We start from the raw sequence: 10,000 nt of genomic DNA on the forward strand, positions 1-10,000 counted from the left end.
CCCTTGATCAAGCCCTACTAGACCTCCTGCACCGTCCTCGCCATCGGTCACTTGCTGTTCCCTTGTCCCTGGGTTTGTTAACACCCACTTCCTTGTCCTCCTGTTGTTCTCTCTTCAGGCTTGTTTATCCCGTCTGTCCCATCCAGATAGACATGCAGAGATAATAATATGCACAAAAACAAGACAGAGCAAAACAAAGCAACAGGAAAACAAAACAACAACAAAAAAACCAATGACAAAGAAAAAGAAAGAAAAACTTGTAAATAATTCAAGGTCTGTTCGTTGACCTTTAGGAGTGTTTTCCCTTCGAGTCTGATGGGGTGTCACGCTCTGGCCCCCGAGTCTATTTTTCGTACTTCCTTGGGACTTCCTCGCTCTGCTCCCCTTGCAGTTCTGTTATACACCCTTAGTGTTTTGCCTTGTTGTGGTGGGGTCCAATCGGGCACAATTCCCGCACTGTGTCTCTCCAGTGTTGCCTCCCACCGTAGGGCTATTGGTCAGTGCGGGATGTCGTGTCACCTAGTGTGATCGGCCATATGGTCCTCTTTGTGCATTTGCTGCTTTGAACAGGGATACCGTCCTCAAGGCTTGGTGGGTCAGGATGTGCTCGACTCTCTCTTCCTCCCCCTTCATTTGCTCCTGTGTGCTCTGATCAGACATGCCCCTCTCCCTGAGCTGTAGCTTCAGTGCTGTCTTCTGAAGTAAACTCTTCTTGGGGGAGGGGTGGCTGTCCACATAGTTGGGATTGGGGCCATCCCCTCAGACCTCTGTACTGGTCCTCTGCTTCATGCCGCCGGTATGTTGCATTCGCCTTTATATATTCTGTCTGTTTCTTGGACATTTGAAGTTAAGATGAGATATTTATCTTTTAAAAAATTTATCTTATGTTCTAAACTTGTTTTTGTATAGCATTAATGGGAAAAAACATACCGTATATACTTGAGTATACTTGAGACAGGCCTGGTAATCTGCATCAGGAAAGCCACAGCTGAAAACCCTGGAGAGCCGTTCTACTCTGCATCTACGTCTCAGGGTCACCCTCACAAGGAAGGGCAGCTAGCAACAGTCATTCGTAACTAAATGATTTGGGGAATTTGAGACACAGATTTGTCTGGGAAATTGTAAACTTTCAAAATGTAAATTGTGCAGTTGAGATGATTGATAGGTGGTGAGTTAGATTAGAAGAGACTTTTCTTCAAATGGCAAGTGTGAAATTGAGCCTTTGAAAAGTAATTTGGAAAACTACCAACTTTGAAAATAGTTCTTTGGAGAAAATGCAGAAAAACCCCATTGTGTGCACTCAAATTACAAGAATGACTCTGCTTATTATATTCAATTCTCTATAAGAATGTTGGTGTCTCATTGTTAGACAAGGAATTCTGTTTACTTCTTGTGCTCATATATCCTTCCTAATTCCTACTATTTTAGTGGCAACTGAATAAAAAAGTTGAAAGTAAAGGGATAGAACTTAAATCATTGTATTTTTTTAAAATAGTAGACTTTCATTAATTTGAATTTAAAGCTGTGTCACTTATTAGAATTTTCTAGCTAATTGTTGACAAATTGATTGAATCATAGCCCTAACATAATTAGCACATTTAGATGCACCATTATATGTAGGTTATTCAGATTGGCGTTTCCATAACAAAAGGGACACTTATCTTAAAAGTAAAATTTGAATCAGTCTCGGATCAATTACCTTAATCATCGAAGTCTGGGTTTTTATTCTAGCCAGGTAGAGAGATTGTAATTGTAAGCAGTTTGGTTGGCTAAGCTTGATTACGATACTCTTCCCTTTGAGGTTTTACCCTTTCACTTCTAAAGTACAACTGTTTATCATCTTGGGTCAAAGGTTATAAAAAGTAGTCATCAATTAAAGCTTTATTGGTTGTAATTGGTAATGCTATGAAAGGAGCCAGCCAACTGAATCTGATAATAAAAGACTCTTTGTTAAAATATTTAATAAATTAACACTCTGTCTTGGAAGGGGGAAGCTAATTACAAAGGCCAAGATTGTTAATCATACTGTTTACTTTCTTCAAAAGCACAGACTCAACTACTCCATACTCATTAGACATAAGATTTCTTTCTTTTTCTTTTTCTACATCCCGCAGACTCTGTCAGTCCCTGGAGGGGATGCTCTTCTGTAGTTCAGGCTTGGGATATGGCAGAAGGAGGAAATGCCAAGACAAACATAGGTTATGAGGGCCATCTTAAAAATAAACAGGACTCTTTTAGAACATCAGACTGCTGCTGCTTTCTTCAAAAGGGTCAGAAGTTTATGTAGATTTATTTTGTAGACTAACAGTGATTCTTGGGAATTGCGACACTTGGCAAGTTATAATATCTATAAAATAAATTATCTAACAGAGCAGGTATCCTTTCTCTGCATATAATTTTGTGTCTTTTTTCTCCCCAAGGTGCTTGGCAGTATGTGGCTCTTGAATTCTAGACATTTTTCAAAGCCCTAAATATTAGTAAATAGAGTTGTGACACACCACTTTGACTCTTGAATGACCTTCCCTGGGAGCCCTCTGAGAGGCTTTTACAACTGGGATGGCAATGTTTCTAGATTTAAGCAGTAGGGGGCATCTTGGGTTTGTTCTTTACACATGTGTCTGATCTTTAGGGCAGGTCTAATGAAAGAAAATCCCACTTTGGACCTGCTGTGCAAATTAGCCATATGGTGAAGTGTAATGTCCCGCTGAACATCATTATAAGCTTAGCCCTATGAAAAGTGCTCCCCCTTTCACATGGAAGCAAATTAAAATGGTTCTTTTTTTTTTTAACTTTGAAAAAAACCTGTCTTCACTTGGATGCCGAGACAGTTAAAAGAGCGTTCCAGCTGCAGCTCGGGTGGTGAAATTACAGGCTGTGCCCAAGACAAATGAAAATATTGCTTCCTGGAGGCAAAGCCGGAAGAACAATGGCGAGTGCTTCCCTCTTTCCATTCCCCTCCTCCATTCTTTGTGTACTTTGTTCTTAGCTACTTCTTACACCAAGGCTTCATTTTCTGTTACTGTGATGCGTGGGAAGGACTCAACCTATCCGCTAGACTTCATATCAAACTCTGCCAGGAAAGACCCACTGGTTAAAGAGTTGTTTACGCCAATAATGACACAGTAAACACATAACGAAGTAGATCGAAGGTCTGTCCCTCCTTGCCTGCGGCGTAGACCTTGTCCATTTGTTCCCATGTAAGTGTTTTTCTCCCTTTGCGAAACTAGACACCTAGATGGTCCTAATGTATAGAAGCCTTGAGCTCAATATAGGTATACTTGGCTTTATTTGCTCTTATTTCCATTTATTGTGCTTGGAGATGCTGCATTTTTTACAAAGTGAAGGTTCAGGTCAACCATGTGGCAAGCAAGTCTCTCACCACCACGTTTTTTCAAAAGCATGTGCTCACTTTTTGCCTCTTGATTACATTTAGGTAATTACACCATTTCAAAGTTTTAATAAAGCTCGTGTACACTTAGTAAGCTATACTATAATGTAAACATAACAAAAGTTGTGGAGAGCTCTTTAATCTAGCCAATACTTGGACCTAGATTTATCTGAGTCCTGGGGTATATTTGTAGGCTAGGGAACCATAATTTTCTGTAGAGCTCCCTTAGTAGTAAATTTTACCACCTTTACAGAGAAAAAGCCTCATTCACATACATTAAGTGGTAGTGATGTATATGTTTGCCATGTTTATATCCAGAGAAATGTCTAAATTTAAGGTTGCAACTTAAGTTTTCATTTTAAACCTTTATTCAAAGACCATATTGCTCTTAGCAAATAGCATGTGCTTGAAGAAAGGGAGTTGAAACAATTCTGTGGACTAATAGTGAATCATAATAAATTCTGATGTTGGAGAAAAGATTTTTGCCTGCAAAGTTCAGTGACTGAAGTAGGTATGATATGATTCTCCTTCTTTATGTGTATATATAATTGAGCTCTCTAGCATAGAAAAATTTCTATAAGTGAGCAAATAAAAAATAAACAAGAGCTACTGCTTTGCCTAATCTATAATGACTGATTTTTCCACAAATCACATATTTTGTTCTTGTAATTGATAATAATTTTAAAATAGCATGAAAACATCAAAAAATTAAAGAAGTTCTAGCATAGACTGAGGGGAAATAGGTTATTTCCTGGTTAGATAGGTAGGATTAATGATTACATTTAACAAATTGATCATTGTTTTGGAATACTTGTTCATTAGTGCTTTTCCTCAAGTTTTTATTTTTTTAAAGTTTGCTATTGTATTAAATATTCAAACTAAGTATGAATTAAAGCATCCGATGACTTTTAGTGTTGCTGTGAATTAGAAATTGAAAAAGAGGTTTAAAGAGCCCAGAGAATATTTCTCTTGTTTTTGTACTAAACAAGATTATTTTTTCCTCCACAAGTATTTCTTGTGATACTTAGCTTCTTTGATATAGCTGTTCTACCAATGAATGATGTATTTGTTGTGGGGTATTCTTTTTTATGTTACTATCACTACCCTACCCGCTGGCATCAAGTTGATGCTGACACGTAGTGGCCCTGTACACCCAAGGATGTAATCTTTTTGGGAATAGGTAGTTTCATTTTTCTTCTGCAGTAGTAATGTATGTCTTTAATATTTAGGTTTCATTTTAGATGGAATGGGCAGTGTGTAAGAAAATATTAAACAAAGCCTTTTTGACTCCTGACTCTTAACTTTACTACTGTAGTTTAGATGCATTAAAATCTTCACTTACACCACCATTGACAACTAGACAGATAATGACATTTTGTCTGAAACGACTAGAATCAACTGCTGAGCTGCTAACCACGAGGCTGGTTTGAGCACTCCAGCTGCTCCACGGGAAGATGAGGCGTTCTGTTCCTGCAAAGGTTTACAGCCTCAGGAACCCAAAAGGGCAGTTCTACTGAGTGCTATAGAATTGCTGTCAGAATTGACTCGAGGGCAGTACGTTTTAGTTTTCGTTGTTAATTTTGTTTTTGAATTCGCCATCTCTCAGGCTGACGGAATGGACTGAGAAATCCAACTAGTGAATAATGTGTGTTTTGCTGACTTGAAGAGAACAAGCCTCGAAAGCCAACTTTTGCCTTTTTCTACTGTGTGCCTTCTGACTTGAAAATACAATCTCAAACTGTGGAATACATTGGTTAGCTGTCCCTGTTCTGCATGGGTTTTCCTTAGTCAAGGCCTCCAGAATTAGTGCTGGAGTTGCTGGCAGTGGAACACTCAAAAATAATTGCAATGCACTAGGATAGGGAGCCCTGGTGAAGTTGTGGTTTCATGTTGGATTTCTAATCATGAGGTCAGCAGTTTGAAACCATTAACTGCTTTAAGGGAGAAAGAGGAGATTTACTACTCCTGTAAAGAGTTACCATCTTGGAAACCCATAGAAGGTTCTAACCTGTCCTATAGGGGTGCAATGACTCAGTATTGACTGATGGCAGTGAGTGTGCATTTGTGGTTTGCTGAGGGCAGAGATTGGTACCCCAAACCCACTGCCATCGAGTCAGTTCTGATTCATATTGTCTCCATATAAGGGTTTCTGAGGCTGGAGCTCTTTGCAGGAGCAGATAGCCTCATCTCTCTGCCAAGGAATGGCTGTTTGGGTTGAACCACTGACTGTGGCTAGCAGTCTAATGATTACCTGACAGCATCAGCAGAACTCCTTATTTTTATGGTTTATATTCACTTCAAGAAGTTCAGAGATTGAACTCTGTGGTAGGGGAATGTTTAACCTTATTTCATAAGAATGTAATAGGTGAATTGCTTGCTAGACCTTGGAATCCATGTTTGGATTGCTTTGACACAGTCCTGACCTGAGCACATAAACTGCCATGAATCGCTGTTCCCACAAGGGTATCAGATCTATTGCCAGGTGAGTGGCCAGTGGGCCAAAGGCAAGCCACAGGTCTAGTTTAGAAGAAAGTACTGGACTTGAAAGAGCTTCTCTTGTTCAGAAAAGAGAAAAAAAGGAAAGGATAAAAACCCCTCCAATCAATAAGAAACAAAATATGAGGCCTAAGGGTATACTGAATAACAAACAACAGGAAACATCCTAAAAATTTAGAGGAAACATGATTTCAAAAATTATTTGGCACGAAGTAGAAGAGACAATGAACAAATAAATAGCGTCAGAGAGAGATAATGTACTGTGCAGAACATTAATGGATTAGGGAATACTGTCCATTTTTTACTGAGTTTTAGGAAAGTCTTTTCTGAACAATAAACTTTACAAGTTATATATATAATACATTCTTTTATTGGGGGCTCTTACAGCTCTTATAACAATCCGTACATCAATTGTATCTAGCACAATTATACATATGCTGCCTTCATCATTTTCAAAACGTTTTCTTTCTACTTGAGCCCTTGGTATCAGCTCCTCTTTTTTCCCTCCCTCCCTCTCACACCCTCGTGACCCCTTGATAAATTATTATTTTCATATCTTACACCATCCGCTGTCTCCCTTCACCCTCATTTCTGTTGTTTGTCCACCTGGGTGGGGGAGTATATGCCAATCATTGTGATCGGTTTCCCATTTCTCCCTCTTCTCCCTCTACTTTCCCTTTGCCACCATGATATCGCAACTCCCATTGTTGTTTGTGAGGGGTTTATGTGTCCTGGATTCCGTGTGTCGAGAGCTTTTATCTGTACCAGTGTACATGCTTTGGTCTAGTCAGATTAGTAAGGTAGAACTGGGGTGATGATAGTGGAGGCGGGGAGGGGAGAGGAAGCATTAAAGAACTAGAGGAATGTTGTATGTTTCGTTGGTGCTATACTGCACCCTGGCTGGCTTGTACCTTCCTTGTGACTCTTCTGTGAGGGGATGTTCAGTTGTCTACAGATGGGCCTTGGGTCTTCACTCCAAACCTCCTCATTAACATCCATATGATTGCTTGTTTCAGGGTTTCTGATAACCTGATAGCTGATCCCGTCAATACCTCATGATTACACAGGCTGGTATGCTCTTCCATGTGGGCTTTGTTGCTTCTCTGCTAGATGGCCGCTAGTTTAACTTCAAACCTATAAGACCCCAGACACTATTTCTTGTATTAGCTGGGCACCATCAGCTTTCTTCACCACATTTGCTTATGCACCCATTTTATCTTCAGAGATCATGTCAGGAAGGTGAGCATCAAAGAATGCAAGGCTATTAGAACACAGTGTTCTTGCATTGAGGAAGGACTTTAATAGAGGCCCAATGTCTGTCTGCTACCTTATAACTTAATATATAAATATATGTACATAGACCTATATCATTATCATTATATATTAATATATTTACATATATACATGCCTATATGTATACCTCTTTTTTGTCTTTATTCTTTTAAAAAAATAATTTTATTGGGAGCTTCTAAAGCTGTTATTACAATCCATACATATATCCATTCTATCAAGCACAATTGTACATTTGTTGCCATCATCATTTTCAAAACGTTTTATTTCTACTTGAGCCCTTGGTATCAGCTTCTCATTCCCACCCCCTTCCATGAACGCTCAATAATTTATAAATTATTATTTTTTCATGTCTTACACTGATTGTAGTATCCCTTCACCCACATTTCTGTTGTTCGTTCTCCTGGGAGGGAGTTATATGTAGATCATTGTGATCCGTTCTCCCTTCTCCCCCCACCTTCCCCTTATCTTCCTGGTATCACTACTCTCAGTATTGGTCCTGAGGGGTTTATCAGTCCTGGATTCCCTGTGTTTCCAGCTCTTTCTTATCTATACCCATGTACATGCTCTGGTCTAGCCAGATGTAAGGTAGAACTGGGGTCATGATAATAGGGGGAGGAAGCATTAAAGAACTAGAGGAATGTTGTATATTTCATTAGTGTATTTATACCTCTATCAATGTCTTTTGCCTCATAGTTCTTTCCTCTATTTCCTAAAAGTAATATTTGAGCTATAAGAAAGAACTGATAGTTTTCAACTTTTGAAGTCCTTTAGTTTATTTGCGGATTTCTTGCTTTATCTCTGCTGAGCCTTTTTGTGCTTTGACATTTATTGAATTATGTTGCTTTTCCTAGGACTTTAATTACCATCTTTCTGCTAGTGATTCTGGAATTCTTTATCTTCAGCCTTGCCCTTTTTCTGAAGCTCTCGACCAAAATATACCTCTCTTCTTTTAGTACTAGAAAGTCTCTTAATCTTTGCAACCTAAACATACCCAATTCAGAGCTCATTACTATAATTCCCAAATACCTGTAGCTTTTTTAAAAAAAATCATTTTATTGGGGGCTGATACAACTCTTATCACGACCCATACATACATACATTGTGTCAAGCATATTTGTACATTTGTTGCCATCATCGTTCTCAAAACATTTGCTTTCTACTTGAGTCCTTGGTATCGGCTCTTCCCCCCCACCCCTTCCTGCTCTCCCCTCCCTCACGAACCCTTGATAATTTATAAATTATTATTATTTTGTCATATCTTACACAGTCTGATATCACTCTTCCCCCCCTTTTCTGTTGTCCATTCCCCAGGGAGGAAGTTATATGTAGATCCTTATAATTGGTTCCCCCTTTCCACCCCACCCTCTCTCCACTCTCCTGGTATCGCCATGCTCAGTACTTTATACTATCACCAAACCAGTTGCTCAGGTTAGAAACCTAGGATCAATTTTCTTTCCTCTCCCCTCACCTTTTTCTTTTTAAATGAATCATTTTATTGGGAGCCCTTACAGATATTTTATTTTCTAGCATTAATATAATCTCACTGCTCCCAAACAAAACATTTCCACACATCCCACCAAGGCTAACAATCTTGGGTTTCTATAAGAGGCGCTTCAAAAAGTTCATGGGGGAAAATCATTATCTTTTCATTGGTCATTGTGTTTATCTACTCAGCTGTTAATGGACATGTAAGGTTATTATCATTTTTTGGAAATTCAGAAAAATGCTGGGACAAATACTGTGCATAAATTTCTGTTTGTGTTCCTGTTTTCATTTATTTTGGGAGCATAAGATGGGGATTGTTGAGCCATATAATAGGTATTAGATCTTTGATTTTTGAAAAAAAAATCTTGTTTTCCACTGTTGATATACCCTTTATATGCCCATCAACGAATTTTCCACATTCTTACTGAAACCGGTTGTGTTTAGTTTTGTAATCATTGCTACCATAATTGGGGTTAGATGGTATCTCCCTAATCCAGTCATTCTCAACCTTCCTAATGCCACAACCCTTTAATATAGTTCCTCATGTTGTAGTGATCCCCCAACCATAAAATTATTTTTCTTGCTACTTCATAACTGTAATTTTACTACTGTTATGAATCAGGTGACCCCTGTGAAAGGGTTGAGAACCGCTGCCTTAATGGCTAATGAGGATTCCTGATAGTCCAATGGCTAAGCAATTGCTGCTAATCGAAAGTACAGCAGTTCAAACCCACCAACCACTTCATGTGAGAAAGATGTGGTAGTGTGCTTCTGTAAAAATAATACAACCTTAGAAGCCCTGAGGGCATTTCTACGCTGCTTTATAGGATTGCTGTGAATTAAAATTGACTTGATTGCAGTCTATTTGGGGGATTTTAATGCCTAGTGACATTTATGACTGAGCTTTTGCCTCTATTTTTTTCTCTCCATCAACTCTATACAATGACATAATTTCTACAACTCTAATCGACTTTAAAAAAATACTTATTTTACATCTGCTTTCTTTCATATGCACATTCAGTATCACCAATACTTCTATTACTCAGTGTCATCAGCACTTCTATTATTCAAACAATTTTCAAGTTTTATTGATATATAGTTTACACATCATACAATTCAATAATTTTAAACATGCTAAAAAGAATTGTGCGTTCATCATCGTAATCAATTTTAGAATATTTTCTATTTTCTTGTACTTGTTAGCTTCCCATTTTTCCAACCTTCCCTGCCATAACCCTATGAGATTATTAATTCAATTCCTATCGTTATAGATCTATAGATTTACCTGTCCTACATTTCATGTAAGGAAAAATATTCCAAAAACCCCCAGACCCAGCA

The 10,000-nt window shown here is 38.5% G+C and overlaps 1 protein-coding gene across 2 annotated transcripts in view; it reads left to right on the forward strand.

The window, feature by feature from the left end:
- Positions 1-10,000, forward strand: part of EXOC6B (exocyst complex component 6B) — a 635,729-nt gene that overhangs the window by 358,226 nt on the left and 267,503 nt on the right. The window lies entirely within an intron of this gene.

The sequence above is a fragment of the Echinops telfairi genome, unplaced genomic scaffold, assembly GCF_000313985.2.
Source record: "Echinops telfairi isolate 266 unplaced genomic scaffold, ASM31398v2 ScPeMD7_9;HRSCAF=40, whole genome shotgun sequence".
NCBI lineage: Eukaryota > Metazoa > Chordata > Mammalia > Afrosoricida > Tenrecidae > Echinops > Echinops telfairi.